This window comes from Moschus berezovskii, chromosome 5 (assembly GCF_049115385.1).
Source record: "Moschus berezovskii isolate FMDL1 chromosome 5, NW_MosBer_1.0, whole genome shotgun sequence".
Taxonomy (NCBI): Eukaryota; Metazoa; Chordata; class Mammalia; order Artiodactyla; family Moschidae; genus Moschus; species Moschus berezovskii.
The window spans coordinates 59,185,978-59,202,444 of NC_142464.1; the positions used below are offsets into that span (position 1 = coordinate 59,185,978).

At 42.1% G+C, this 16,467-nt stretch overlaps 1 pseudogene; it reads right to left on the bottom strand.

The window, feature by feature from the left end:
* Nucleotides 1-3,018: 3,018 nt before the first annotated feature.
* On the bottom strand, nucleotides 3,019-5,016 carry LOC129561689 (polyadenylate-binding protein 4 pseudogene; annotated as a pseudogene).
* Between the last annotated feature and the right edge of the window lie 11,451 nt (nucleotides 5,017-16,467).

Here is a 16,467-nt window from a genome sequence, read left to right on the forward strand (position 1 = left end):
TTGAAGAGCTCGCAGTATTCTTCTAAAGGCATAAAAGTAAAACAACAGAAGGCATGTTAAAATCTAATTCTATTGCAATTGACAAAGAGACCTGGTCATAACACTTTAATATGATAACTAGAATTATATTTGACCATATTTTATCGGGGCATATCAGGTCTATATGAATTTCACATAATTTTAGGATATCTATATTAGTAACATCAGCCATACAGTATAATCTGAAAAAATTTATCACCCCTTCAACAGTACTTCTCATGTAATTTAGCACATCCAATGAACCCAGGTAGCTTAATAGCTCTTTAGAATGTCTCAGGGGCCTCTGAAGCATCCAAAAGTTAGCTAGAAGTCATGTTATTTAGGAATTTTTGTCAATGAATATAAAAAGGGTTTATAACACTTAGTCGGGTAGAATCATATAAGTCACTGTGAAATAATAGTTATTTACTTAGCCAAAGGTAACAAAAGATTTCAAAAGTAAATATAGAACAGATCAATTAAGAGGTAAAGAAGCTTAAATCTATAATTAAAAACAGTTCAACATCTGAAGAAAGTATATCCTCTTAGCAGAGAGAAAGGCCAAATTTAAGTTTTTGTACCAGCTAACTTTAAACTCATTTAGGTAAAATTAATTAAATTTATTTTAAACTTAGTCAGTCCTAACCAGGAAGAAAACTTTTTTTCAGGGTCCGCTTTCCACAGACTTTTAATCACTTTCTGTAACAGTCACTTGTAAGTCAGACCTAGTTTCTTTTCCTTTTATAAAGTGTAATTTTATATTTTATATTTTCTTTATTAAAAATATACATCCTACTTCCCTATCAGATTATCAAACATTAATACTAGATATTTAATATAGAATATTTCCCAGTTTACATGAATCTGAAATTTATTTAGGTTAATTTTTCTTGTATTTAGAATTGTTTGATTTGTAAGCACTTACTTTTCTTTAGGCCAATTAAATTAGAACTCATTCACAAATTCAACAATATTATCAGAAAACAAACAAAAGACATAACACTGAGGCATACATAAATCCAGACAGACAGACAGATATTTTATAGTTTTCTGTTTGAGATTTAAAGTGTCTCCTTGACCCCCCCTTTTCTTTTTCTTTTCTTGAAGTTCTAATTTGCCCATGTCTGAGGTCTTTCAAGGACATGGAAAGGGTTAACTTCAAACTTTTCCTTATGCAGGCCTTTTAACAAGCTAGTTGTTTTTAATTGCACAATCAAAAAGAAATTTTTTGCAGTTTCCAAAAAGAAAGATTTCTCTCACTCTTTCTCTCATCAATCACACACTGACAATCATTCAGAGGCTATCATAATGCCTCCCTTCTCCCAAACCCCCAGGTTTCCTTAACTGTTGCTCCCTTCCTGGGAGCTCCAAGGAGGTTATCAGTCACAATGCCTCCCTTTTCCTGAGTCCCCAGTTCTCCCTATCTGATGCCCCCTTCCTGGGAGCTCCAAGGAGGTGATCAGTCTCCTCTTCTGCCCGTTGGGGTAGGACTTGACTGGGAACTGGCCCCAGGACCTTACCTGTGGCTATTCCTAGTGAGTTGGTCCATCCTTCCAATGAGTCTGGTCAAGGCTCGACCATCCAGAAAGTCAGAACACCAGTCTGAAAAAGAACCCAGAATACCATCAGGTGGCACACCTTGTTTGTCTCGGGGTTCCTTCGCTCTAGCCCAACCGAGTCACCAATCCAGTGACTCAGGGGGCTGGTGTGGTTGGAATCTCGCTGAAGCCTCCAGAAATGTTGCAGAAACCAGTACTCGAGAAACCAAGCACTACATACACTTGGAGAGTTGGAGAAATCAGGTTTATTATGCCAGCAGGCCCAAAGGAGTTGGCATTCTAAGCTCTGAGCCCCAACAAAGGGGTTACAGAGTTTTTATGCATGGACAGGCATGATTAAGCAGGTTTGCAGGGGCTGGGTGATTGCAAAGAGCAGGACAAGGGCTAGTGAGATAAGTTCCAGTTCCTAGTATTGTGAGTCCCCATTTTCTGAGACTACGTGGCCTATGTGATTCAGACTTTGCAAGGAGCAAGCTGAATTACAGAGGCAAAAGGAGTAGGAGGTTATGTAAAATTTTAACTTTTCCTCTTCATGAGAAGGAGATAATGGTGTTAACGACTGGTTGTCAAGTAAAAAAGGTAACAACTAGTTCGATTACAGACATATTTTAAAAGTACCACCATTGGACTTTCCAAAGGATTTGAAGTAAAAGTTAAGAAAAGTGAGAAACTAAGGAAAACTTTGGATTTTTGTCTGAACAATAGGGTTAAGTTTGGTGCTGTTTCAGCCACAGGAAAATGTGAGACAATTAAATTTAGTGTTTTTCTTCTTTCAAATAACCTCAGGGTAAAGGGTGATAGCAGACTGAATTAGTTAGAGGATCTTTTAGGGAGTTTGTAAAATAGATGAGAACCTCACCTGAGGATTTGGAACTGAAAGCATTGTCCTCTGTATTTAGGCTGGCTGCAAACATCTGAGACAGCAGGGAAAGATTACTGCTCACATTTGACTACATTAACATTCATTAGTGCTATTATTATTATGTTTTAAAAGGAATTTACTGATTCCAGTAATTAGGAAGTAGGTGGAGAAATCTGGTTTCAGTTACATTTGATTCCAGGAGCTCAAATTATGCCAATAGTTATCTCTCTTTCTCTTTCATTATTGTTTCCATTCTCTTTTTTTCATTCTTTTTTTTAATGGAGATTTTTTCTTTATTGAGAAACTTAAGACTTGGGAACATCAAATAAAACCAATTTCTGGGGGAAAAAAATCAAAACCCACAATAGAAAAAAAAAAAATTAACACTGTCTGGGCCATAGCAGAACCCAGAGAATATATTCTTTAAATTGAAAAATTCTAGGTGCTTCATAATTGACCTTTTGATACAAAATGACCTATTAAATTTGCAATTGTGGTTCCTGGTTTTGAGTCCATAAGACAAGCTAGGAAGTCTTCAAAGCTTTAGCTGAATTCCATGAGGGTTTATTTGACTTTTGAATCGGTTCGTCCTTGTCTAAGAGGTAGCAGCAGCAACAGCGCCCACCTTCTGAGCAGCTTCTTTCTTGGCATGATGAGCCTGAAGGACCGCCACAACCTCATTCACCTTGGAGCGGAGAGATTCGGGGGACTCCTGCATGTGTAGCAGCTCCCAGTTGTCGATCTCCAGCAGCATCCCAGTTACCTTCCCTGCCCGGTTGGAGTGCATCGTCTGGATGAGTGAGAACAGACGTTCACTGAACATCTGCTTCTGTTCCTAGGGGGAGGGGGTGCTGTGGCCAGCATGGAGGCGGTCATCGGCTCCTGCCCCTGCACGTGGACTGCAGGTTGGGGTGCCTGCAGGGGCTGGATGGCAGGGTGAGGACTGCAGACGCTGGAGGCATGTTTGTAAGGTGGAACAGCCCGAGGGTCAGCGGCAGCAACAGCAGCAGGAGGTGCTAAGTTCTGCACAGCTGTGGGAACACCTCCAGACTGGCAGCTGTCAGTCAACCCTTGCTGGGCAGCACCAACCCCACCAAAGTCCATAGCCAAGCAGTTGGGGCACTCAGACCCAACTCTCTGAGAGGTAGTAGGGAGGCCCTGAGAGGCCGGAGCATTACCAGTTGGAGCCAGATGGCGAAGAACTGGGCCAGGCCCAGACTGGCATATAGCACTTGGCATTCCTTGGAAGACTTGAGGTCTCCCACCTTGCTGCCAGCGTGGATTAGGCCTCATCTGTGTTCACTGGTTAGGTGTGTTATACGGAGGTTTTCCCTGAGTCTGTGGAACTGCTGGCACAAAGTAGCCCCCAGCTGCAGGCTGGAACTGATATAAGATGGTGTTGGCGGGCTGTGCCCTCACCCCAGCCACGCGTTGCATAAACTGGTTGGTCAGGTGAGCCTTTCTCTCCTTTTTCTGGGCCAGAGTGACGTACAGTGGCCTGGAGTCCACGATGCGTCCATTCATCTCCGTGACTGCTTTGGTTGCCTCTTCAGGGGATAAGCAGACAAAGCCAAATCCTTCGTTTCTCCCATCCTCCAGCATCACCTTAGCACTGGTGATTGATCCAAAAGGAGAAAACTCTTTCCTTAACTTCTCATCATTGATGGTGTCATCCAAATTCTTAACGTAGAGATGGAACCCCTGAGAGCGACTAATCCTCTCCTGTTTCAGCTGTTCAAATTTTCGCTGTAACTAGGCCTGCCACTCCACTTTCTTTTGTGCATGGCCAACAAAAATGACCTTCCCAGTGATTTCTTTTCCATTCATCTCTTCCACAGTCTTATTGGCATCCTCCTGTTTTTCGTAACTCACAAAGCCAAAGCCTTTAGATTTCCCACTGGGATCTCTCATCACCTTGACGCTTAGGGTCTTACCAAACTGGCTAAATAGCTCTTTCAGATTCTCATCTTCAACCTCTTCCCCGAAGTTTTTGATGTAAACATTGGTGAATTCCTTGGCTTTGGCTCCAAGTTCAGCTCCCCGCTCTTTTCGAGACTTGAATCTGCCCACAAACATTTTGCGGTCATTGAGGAGCATGCCGTCCATCTTCTTGATGGCCTTGTTGGCAGCTTCCTGGGTCTCGAAGTGGACAATGGCATAACCCTTAGAGCTGTTCTTATCACACACCACCCTGCAGGACAGAATGTTCCCAAAAGCAGAAAAAATATCATAAAGTGCCTTGTTATTTATAGATTTGTCCAGGTTCTTGATAAACACATATCCCACACCAGATTTTCTCAGAGATGAATCCCTCTGAGATCACATTATCCAGATCTGCTTTCCCTTAATTACTTCAAAATTCATGGTGTCCAAAGCCTGCTCAGCGTCAGCCGGCTGCTGGGAAGTTGATGTAGGCATAAGCCAGGGATCGGCCGGCGATCATATCATGGCAGACCCGGATGGACAGCACAGGCCTTGCAGGACTGAATTTTCGTACAGCATGGCCTCAGTGACGTACAAGTGCAGATCACCCACGGACAGGGAGGCCATGAGGTAGCTGCTAGCCGCAGCGTTCATCTCCCCAACCCCCACCACCCCAAGCCCTGCCAGGAATACTTCTTAAGAGGGACCGCATGGGACAAAGGGGGCTCCTCTCGGAGCCGTGGCCCATGCCGTGGCTTACAGGTGGCAGTGAAGCTTGGAGAAGCTGGGCTCTCCAAGGCTTGAGTCAGCTCCAAAGGCCAGGGAGGAGTTCGGGGACGGCTCTGATGAGACTGCCAAACCACAGACAAAAGGCTCTCAAAAACAATATGGCCCTCCCTGGAAGTTTGTAATTTTTCAGCTGTCCTGGTCTGTAGCTCCCGATTCAAAAAAAAAAGGAAAAAATTAAAACGGGGACTCCCCTCTGAATGACAAAAAAATTTCCAGAGGCAACCCAGAGGTGCCCACAGGGGCCTCCGGGACACGCGTTTCTCTATAAACCTGGGCCTCGGGCTCCCGGCGGTTTAAGATGACAGCAGCCCGGGGAAGAGGGATACCAAATATTTGTCGATGCCCACTTGGCAAGCGCCAGGCGGCCAGACAGTGCAGCCACCTCCCACACCAGGCCGGCGAAGGGCAGCGCGGACATGTGGTGCCGGAAGGCCGGCACTTGGGGGGCGAGGGCAGCGGGAGCTGGCCGCCACGCGGCGCAGCCGGGAGGTGGTACGTGGACGCGGGCGCGCTGGCAGCTCACCAGCGGACTGACTGACGGGGACCAACAGACGCCCAGGTGCGTGGCGGCGGGCAGGCCAGAAGCATGCAAAAGTGACTTCGTCGTGGCTTCTCCGAAGAGGATTGGTTTTTTTCTTTTTCTTTCTCTCTTTTTTAATTTTAAAGAGTTTTCAGGCTTTTTTGTTTTTTTCTTTCTCTCTGTCTCTTTTTTTGGCTTCAGGTTACTAGGCCCGAAAGTGGTAGAGGCTGTGGCAATCCGGGAGAGAGAGCTCCTTTTTTTTATTCTTACTAGGTTCTGTTTCCTGATGAATATCGCCTCTGATTGCTGGGAGAAATATCAATAACCTCAGATATGCAGATGACACTACCCTTATGGCAGAAAGTGAAGAGGAACTCAAAAGCCTCTTGATGAAAGTGAAAGAAGAGAGTGAAAAGGTTGGCTTGAAGCTCAACATTCAGAAAACTAAGATCATGGCATCTGGTCCCATCACTTCATGGGAAATAGATGGAAAAACAGTGGAAACAGTGTCAGACTTTATTTTTGTGGGCTCCAAAATCACTGCAGATGCTGATTGCAGCCATGAAATTAAAATACGCTTGCTCCTTGGAAGGAAAGTAATGACCAACCTTGATAGTATATTAAAAAGCAGAGATATTACTTTGCCAACCAAGGTCCGTCTAGTCAAGGCAATGGTTTTTCCCGTGGTCATGTATGGATGTGAGAGTTGGACTGTGAAGAAAGCTGATTGCCGAAGAATCGATGCTTTGAAACTGTGGTGTTGGAGAAGACTCTTGAGAGTCCCTTATACTGCAAGGAGATCCAACCAGTCCATTCTAAAGGAGATCAATCCTGGATGTTCATTAGAGGGACTGATGCTAAAGCTGAAACTGCAATACTTTGGCCACCTCATGCGACCAGTTGACTCACTGGAAAAGACTCTGATGCTGGGAAAGGTTGGGGGCGGGAGGAGAAGGGGACGACGGAAAATGAGATGGCTGAATGGCATCACCGACTCTGTGGACATGAGTTTGAGTGTACTCCGGTAGTTGGTGATGGACAGGGAGGCCTGGCGTGCTGTGATTCATGGGGTCGCGGAGAGTCGGACACGACTGAGCGACTGAACTGAACTGAACTGAATAATAAAAAGTTCTTGTAGAAAATGATTGCTAATGAATTTACATTAATTATATTCCTTCTTTGTAATCATAAGTATTTTAGGAGAATACATGCTGCTGCTGCTGGTAAGTTGCTTCAGTCATCTCCGACTCTGTGCGACCCCATAGACGGCAGCCCACCAGGTTGCCCCATACCTGGGATTCTCCAGGCAAGAACACTGGAGTGTGTTGCCATTTCCTTCTCCAGTGCAGGAAAGTGAAAAATGAAAGTGAAGTCGCTCAGTCCTGTCCGACTCTGCGACTGCAACTGGAGAACACATACATACACAGAAATAAATAATCTTTGTTCTGATATTTTATTTAACCCTCCAAAAGACTTTTTTGGGTCCCTCTTGTCTTAAGTATCCCTTCTGAAACAATATCGATCAATATTTCAGGACTATTAAGATTGACCTAGAATGGGAAATGTGCCGTTTTTGTCCATGAAGAATGGAGCACCATGATTGAAAAATCCACCCTTTCTGTATAATGGCATGGAGGAAATTTTCCAGGTTTTCAAAGAAAAGGGAATTGAAAAGGACTATTGGCAGGAAAATTACTATAACTACCACGTGTATATAACATGTTTTCATAAAACTTTTTTTTTCATATTTTTCTAATTATTTACTTCTCTCTGTCAAAAGAATAATGGAAGGAAAATGATACTGTTGTCTTTTTGATAGTTAAACATTTACAATGCTAAGTGAATGAATGTAAAGTGAATGAATCAATGTATGAATCATCATGATTCTTCCATTTAGAAGAAAGATAATACCAAAGATAACTATCACAACATATTTTTTTACAGATGTATAATCTATCTTACATATTCTTTGGGAGACTATTTTTCTTATTAAAAGAGATTTAAGCACATTTCCGGAAAGGTCTAAAGGAGAATAAAAAACAACAACAACAATATTTGTAATATTAATAGAGTTTGGACAAGAAAAAATTGATGAACTATGATTTTTATTATGTGAAAGCATGACATATCACTTGATTATCAAAAATTGCCATTTGCTTAATTTCTTATTAACTAGAAGAAATTAGGCTCCTATTAAATGGATTTTCCTGGTAGCTCAGATGACAAAGAATCTGCCTGCAATGTGGGAGACCTGGGTTAGATCCCTGGGTTGGGAAGATCCCCTGGAGGAGGGCACGGCAACCCACTCCAGTAGTCTTACCTGGAGAATTCCCATGGACAAAGGAGCTGGCAGGCTATACAGTCAATGGGGTGGCAAAGAGTTGTACACAATTGAATGACTAAGCACAACACAGTTATTTCTTTAACTGCTTTTTTCAAGAAGATAATGTAAATCACTACTATGGTTTATATAGTATAGTATATTATAGGCATATTTAATAGAAGAAGCACTGGAAAACTAGTACATTTATTATTCTACATCTACATCTGTGTGCTGTTAGGTAGTTAGACTAGGGAAAAGAAGTCAAAAATGTCAATGGCTAAAAGACAAAGAAGGGAGAAGCCTGCAAAAATGGAACAAAGGGTGGTATGAAATACCGGAGTGAGAATCTCAGGTGAAACAAACAGTCCTCCTGGCTAGCCCAATATACATAGGGCAGGCTCAGGGGGAGGAGAAAAACAATATATGAAAAGAGAAGCCAAAATTGAGCCCCTCTTATCATTTCTTCTTTTCTGTTGGCCTGCCTTCATGCTTGGAGGATATATTTTCCTTTGCTTGCCAAATAAAACTCAGCTGTAATACTGGTTTGCTGTTTAAAACTGAGCTGTAACCTAGTAGTAACACTGGTCTGCCATTTCAAATTTTGCTGCAGTGAGAAAGAACTGAGGAAATTACACACGCCCCGACAGCCGCATGAACAGTAGCCCGACAGGTTCCTCTGCCTATGAAATTTTCCAGGTAAGAATACTGGAGTGTGGTGCCATTTTTTTCTCCAGGGGATCTCCTGGATTCAGGGATTGAACCCACATCTCCTATCTCTCCTGCACTGGAAGGTGGATTCTCTACCCCTAGTGCCATCTGTGAAACCTACACTTATTATTCAGTTCAGTTCAGTCGCTCAGTCGTGTCCGACTCTGTGACCCCATGAATTGCAGCACGCCAGGCCTCCCTGTCCATCACCAACTCCCGGAGTACACTCAAACTCATGTCCATCGAGTCGGTGATGCCATCCAGGAAACTCATTCTCTGTTGTCCCCGTCTCCTCCCCCCCCAACCCCTCCCATCATTAGAGTCTTTTCTAGTGAGTCAACTCGTTGCATGAGGTGGCCAAAGTATTGGAGTTTCAGCTTCAGCATCAGTCCTTCCAATGAACACCCAGGATTGATCTCCTTTAGAATGGACTGGTTGGATCTCCTTGCAGTCAAAGGGACTCTCAAGAGTCTTCTCCAACACCACAGTTCAAAAGCATCAATTCTTTGGCGATCAGCTTTCTTCACAGTCCAACTCTCACATCCATACATGACCATGGGAAAAACCATAGCTTTGACCAGACGGACCTTTGTTGGCAAAGTAATATCTCTGCTTTTCAATATGCTATCTAGGCTGGTCATAACTTTCCTTCCAAGGAGTAAGCGTCTTTTAATTTCATGGCTGCAGTCAGCATCCGCAGTGATTTTGGAGCCCAATAAAATAAAGTCTGACACTGCTTCCACTGTTTCCCCATCTATTTCCCATGAAGTGATGGGACCAGATGCCATGATCTTAGTTTTCTGAATGTTGAGCTTCAAGCCAACCTTTTCACTCTCTTCTTTCACTTTCATCAAGAGGCTTTTGAGTTCCTCTTCACTTTCTGCCATAAGGGTGGTGTCATCTTCATATCTGAGGTTATTGATATTTCTCCCAGCAATCTTGATTCCAGCTTGTGCTTCTTCTAGCCCAGCGTTCCTCATGATGTACTCTGTATATAAGTTAAATAAACAGGGTGACAATATACAACCTTGACATAATCCTTGTCTGTTGTTCCATGTCCAGTTCTAACTGTTGCTTCCTGACCTGCATACAGGTTTCTCAAGAGGCAGGTCAGGTGGTCTGGTATTCCCATCTCCGGATTTCCCACAGTTTATTGTGATCTACACAGTCAAAGGCTTTGGCATAGTCAATGAAGCAGAAATAGATGTTTTTCTGGAACTCTCTTGCTTTCTCCATGATCCAGTGCATGTTGACAATTTGATCTCTGGTTCCTCTGCCTTTTCGAAAACCAGCTTGAACATCTGGAAGTTCACGGTTCTCATATTGCTGAAGCCTGGCTTGGAGAATTTTGAGCATGACTTTACTAGCGTGTGAGATGAGTGCAATTGTGCGGTAGTATGAGCATTCTTTGGCATTGCCTTTCTTTGGGATTGGAATGAAGACTGACCTTTTCCAGTCCTCTGGCCACTGCTGAGTTTTCCAAATTTGCTGGCATATTGAGTGCAGCACTTTCACAGCATCATCTTTCACGATTTGAAATAGCTCAATTGGAATTCCATCACCTCCACTAGCTTTGTTCGTAGTGATACTCTCCAAGGCCTACTTGACTTCACATTTCAAGATGTCTGGCTCCAGGTGAGTGATGACACCATCGTGGTTATCTTGGTCGTGAAGATCTTTTTTGTACAGTTCTTCTGTGTATTCTTGCCACCTTTTCTTAATATCTTCTGCTTCTGTTAGGTCCATACCATTTCTGTCCTTTATCGAGCCCATCTTTGCATGAAATGTTCACTTGGACTCGCTAATTTTCTTGAACAGATCTCGTTTTTCCTATTCTGTTGTTTTCCTCTATTTCTTTGTATTGATCACTGAGGAAGGCTTTCTTATCTCTCCTTGCTATTCTTTGGAACTCTGCATTCAGATGCTTGTATCTTTCCTTTTCTCCTTTGTTTTTTGCTTCTCTTCTTTTCACAGCTATTTGCAACGCCTCCTCAGACAGCCGTTTTGCTTTTATGCATTTCTTTTCCATGGGGATGGTATTGGTCCCTGTCTCCTGTACAATGTCACGAACCTCCGCTTATTATTAGCAGACTACAAAAAGAGTATTAAATCTGTCCTGTTGTTCCTTATGGAGCTATCTCTACTAAGGTTCTCATATTATCATGCACATGCATTTGCCAAAATTTAAGCCAAAGAAACATGTGACATACTAAGTGATAGCTCAGTTAAAAAAGAACCTACCTGCAATGCAGGAGACCCTAGTTCAATTCCTGGGTTGGGAAGATCCCCTAGAGAAGGGAATAGGTTACTCATTCCAGCATTCTTGGGCTTCCTTTATGGCTCAGCTGGTAAAGAATCTGCCTGTAATGCAGGAGACCTTGGTTCTATTTCTGGGTTGGAAAGATCCCTTGGAGAAAGGAAAAACTACCCACTCCAGTTTTCTGGCCTGGAGAATTCCATGTCTGTACAGTCATGAGGTTGCAAAGAGTTGGATGTGACTGAATGACTTTTACTTTCAAGTATATTATAACCTAGAAGTGAGTTTTTCCACCAGTGAGGGTTCATGTAAATAATTTTTTTGTCATCATAGGGGACTTTTCTTTTGCAACATAGCTTGTGGTGAGGAAGCTTGGTGTCCATGGTCCCTGAAAGTGAAAAATGAAAGTGTTAGTTGCTCAGTCGTTTCCAACTCTTTCTAGCACCATTCTATAGCCTGCCAGGCTCATCTATCTGTCCATAGAATTCATCAGACAAGAATACTGGGTGGGTAGTCATTCTCCGGGGGACCTTCCCAACCAGGGATGAAACCCTGGTCTCCTGCATTGCAGGCAGATTCTTTACGGTCTGAGCAATCAGGGAAGCAAGGAGAGATAAAAAGCATTATGGAAGAAATGAACACCTGCAGGAGTTGTTTTGTTTTGACTAAAGAGGCACTTTGATGTTCAGCGAGAGGGAGGAATATGCAAGCAAAAGAATGTAGACAGTGATTAAAACCATGTTTCTTTGCCAGTGGGGTTTCTATACATGTTTTATCACTGTTTCTGGATGTAAAACAAGAAGGTGTGTAACCTTTGCATCCCACTGCCACAGCATTAATCTCCCCCAGAATGAAGACAGAAGGTCCCAGTGTGTGGTGCATAGAACAGATATATTTTAATAGGCCAGAGCTTGATGCCATCACAAACAGTGGCATTTGCCAAGTTTAACTTGAAATAAAAATCTAATCTTACAAATAACTGAAATAGAACAAAATGCATAAAGCATCTGTTTTAAAATTACTGTATTGTTTATAAATCAAATAAGCCACTTCCTAACTCAATCAACTTGTCCTTGTGAGTTAATGGGCTATGATATCAATCTTATACTAAAATCCATTTTAAGGTGGTTCTTATAGCTTTTAGCTCAATGCTGCTTCTCTAAAAAGGAGAGTTTATCTCCCAGAAATTTCCATGGTTCCCACTTGTTTAGAAATATTGCATGTGGTTTGGAAAGTATGAGAATACCTAGACTAGCATATTTGAGGACATGTCTGAGGGATGTATTAGAAAGCTATCATTTAGAACATAGCATACACTGCAAATTGGGTAGAAGGAAGCAGATTTTATTATCTCTTTATTTTATTTTAGTTTTGTCTGTGCTGGCTCATCATGGCTTCACTCATGCTTTCTCTAGTTTCAGTGTGCAGGCTTCTTATTGTGGTGGTTTCTCCAATGAGCTTAAGGCACATGGGTTCAGAAGTTGTTGCTCCTGGGCTTAGTTGTTTTGTGGCATGTGGAATCTTCCTTGACCAGGAATTGAACCTGTGTCTCCTGTATTGGCAGGAAGATTCTTAACCATGGGACTACCTGGGAAATCCAGGAAATAGCTTTTAAAAAGGAGCACCTTTGGGATTCTAAGTGCTTTGTTTACAAAGTCTCATTTATTCATCCTTGATATAATTTGTATACTATTTCTGTAATCGTATCTCCCTTTTTATAGAAAAAATAATAAAAATTTATAGAGAAATTTAAGTAACTTACTTAATGAAACTAAGTTGTATAAGAACTGAGACATTACCCCAAATTCCATCACATAAAATATCTATCAGATAAAATAAACATCCTAAAAGGATCAGGATACCAAAAGTCCATCAAGATGTATCTTTTCTCCAATTTGGTTGTCCCTACTGCTCAATAAAGGACAGAAATGGTACAGACCTGACAGAGCAGACGATATTAAGAAGAGGTGGCAAGAATACACAGAAGAACTGTACAAAAAGATCTTCATGACCAAGATAATCACTATGGTGTGATCACTCACCTAGAGCCAGAATTCTTGGAATGTGAAGTCAAGTGGGCCTTAGAAAGCATCACTATGAACAGAGCTAGTGGAGGTCATGGAATTCCAGCTGAGCTATTTCAAGTCCTGAAAGATGATGCTGTGAAAGTGCTGCACTCAATATGCCAGCAAATTTGGAAAACTCAGCAGTGGCCACAGGACTGGAAAAGGTCAGTTTTCATTCCAATCCCAAAGAAAGGAAATGCCAAAGAATGCTCAAACTACTGCACAGTTGCAGTCATCTCACACGCTAGTAAAGTCATGCTCAAAATTCTCCAAGCCAGGCTTCAGCAATGCATAAACCGTGAGCTTCCAGATGTTCAAGAAGGTTTTAGAAAAGGCAGAGGAACCAGAGATCAAATTGTCAACATCCACTGGATCATGGAGAAAGCAAGAGAGTTCCAGAAAAACATCTATTTCTGCTTTATTGACTATACCAAAGCCTTTGACTGTGTCGATCACAATAAACTGTGGAAAATTCTGAAAGAGATGGGAATACCAGACCACCTGATGTGCCTCTGGGGAAACCTATATGTAGGTCAGGAAACAACAGTTAGAACTGGACATGGAATGACAGACTGGTTCTAAATAGGAAAAGGAGTATGTCAAAACTGTATATCGTCACCTTGCTTATTTGAATTATATGCAGAGTACATCATGAGGAATGCTGGGCTGGAAGAAGTACAAGCTGGACTCAAGATCACTGGGAGAAATATCAATAACCTCAGGTAAGCAGATGACACCACCTTTATGGCAGAAAGTGAAGAGGAACTCAAAGCCTCTTGATGAAAGTGAAAGAGGAGAGTAAAAAAGTTGGCTTGAAGCTCAACATTCAGAAAACTAAGATCATGGCATCTGGTCCCATCACTTCATGGGAAATAGATGGAGAAACAGTGGAAACAGTGTCAGACTTTATTTCGGGGGCTCCAAAATCACTGCAGATGCTGATTGCAGCCATGAAATTAAAAGACGCTTACTCCTTGGAAGGAAAGTTATGACCAACCTAGATAGCATATTGAAAAGCAGAGACATTACTTTGCCAACAGAGGTCTGTCTAGTCAAGGCTATGGTTTTTCCAGTGGTCATGTATGGATGTGAGAGTTGGACTGTGAAGAAAGCTGATGGCTGAAGAATTGATGCTTTTGAACCATGGTGTTGGAGAAGACTCTTGAGAGTCCCTTGGACTGCAAGGAGATCCAACCAGTCCATTCTAAAGGAGATCAATCCTGGGTGTTCATTGGAAGGACTGATGCTGAAGCTGAAACTCCAATACTTTGGCCACCTCATGCGAAGAGCTGACTCATTGGAAAAGACACTGATGCTGGGAGGGATTGGGGGCAGGAGAATAAGGGGACGACAGAGAATGAGTTGGCTGGATGGCATCATGGACTCGATGGACATGAGTTTGAGTGAACTCCGGGAGTTGGTGATGTACAGGGAGGCCTGGCGTGCTGTGATTCATGGGGTCGCAAAGAGTGGGCCATGACTGAGCAACTGAACTGAAGTGAACTGAACTGCCTCATTTAATTGCTGCACTGCTGACCACCTTGAAGTCCAATAATTTTCAGTCTAGAACAGTCTTTTGGACTCTGTGGGAGAGGGCGAGGGTGGGATGATTTGGGAGAATGGCATTGAAACATATATATTATCATATATGAAACCAATCACCAGTCCAGGTTCGATGCATGATGCAGGATTCTTGGAACTGTTGTCCTGGGATGAACAGAGGGATGGCATGGGGAGGTAGGTGGGAGGGGGGTTAAAGATGGGAGACACATATACACCCGGGGCAGATTCATGTCAATGTATCACAAAACAAATACAATAATGTAAAGTAAGTAGCGTCCAATTAAAATAAATAAATTTTAAAAAATGTAATATAGCTTTTCAAGTTAAAAATCCAGCTTGTTTTAAATACTTAGTTTCAGCCATTATTTAAACTAAATCAATTCAAATTTAAACTTTATATCAAGACTGTCTTCCCATTTTAACCCTCTCCATTTTTTTCCTCATTCTTTTCTTTCTTTTACTGCTCGTGCTCTCAGGATGACTATGGATTTCGGGGAAAAATTGGTATAGCTTCAAAAGTTTGAGAGGTAGGAGGCTATTCTGTATCCTGTTACTTCTTTCTTCCTAGAGCCTGATGGGATGACTGAATACACAGTGACAGCTATTGTGTATTCACCTCTAATCCCTGTTCACCTGTTTCTAATGCAACTCTTCTTCCTTGTGTTGGCAATAAATGTCTCAGCTTCCTAACCTGACCTCTGATTATGGGATTTACTTATTTTGGATTTTTCCATGAAATTTCCCAGACAAGAATACTGGAATTGGTTGGCATTTCCTCCTCCAGGGGATCCTCCAACCTAGGTTTGAACCCATGTCTCCTATGTCTTTTGCATCGGCAGGCAGGTTCTTAACCATTGAGCCACCAGGGAAGCTCAGTCACATAGCTCTAGTCTTAGTCAATTTGCTGCTGTGCCAAGGGGATATGAATATACACAGGACACATATTTATGTGTGCCCTAGTGTGTGAGTGTAAAGTATTTGCATGTAGGATGGTTTACATAAATTTTTCCTGTTAGATATTAACTTATGTCTGAAGGGTTAGATTTGGGACACCATTCAAAGCAAATTTGGAATGAAAATTCAATTCAGTGGTGGATATTGCAAGGCAGGTTCTTGTGTCTCGAGTGTCATGGACAAATCTGCTGATTAGTAACTTTAAGCGCAGAATTCACACAAGAAGCTCTTCTGCTCTGGAATTCAGCCAGCTCCCTGGGGTTCTCTAGTCATTCCTGAAGAATGCTGGCCCAGTGAGGTCAACAAGGAAGCTCCAAACAAGTCTCATAATGGTCTTCCTCCCCATACTCCTCTTCACTTTTCATCTCTTCTCTGATTCTCTCCTTAAGGTAAGAAGTATATGTGTTCTCTTTCTTGTTAGACAGGAGAGTGTTGTTGTATGCTGCATTCTCCACTTCAGGGCTTTCAGCAAAACCTCAGTGCTCTCTCTCTAATTTCACTCTTGATCTATTAGACACAAACGGATCCAGATTTCTTCAAATATCAAATCCTTATAAATCAAAGGGTGCTTTAGTTTTAAGCTATTTCACTTTCTGTGAATTAAAAAAAAAAAACAGGCAGAGAAGATATACTGAATACTTTGTAACAATATTTAATGGGAAAGAAACTGAAAAAGAAAACATAAAGATGCTTTACCTAACAGAAGCAGAAGATAGTAAGAAGAGGTGGCAAGAATACACAGAAGAACTGTACAAAAAAGATCTTCATAGCCAAGATAATCACTATGGTGTGATCACTCACCTAGAACCAGATATCATGGAACGTGAAGTCAAGTGGGCCTTAGAAAGCATCACTACGAGCAAAGCTAGTGGAGGTGATGGAATTCCAGTTGAGCTATTTCAAATCGTGAAAGATGATGCTGGAA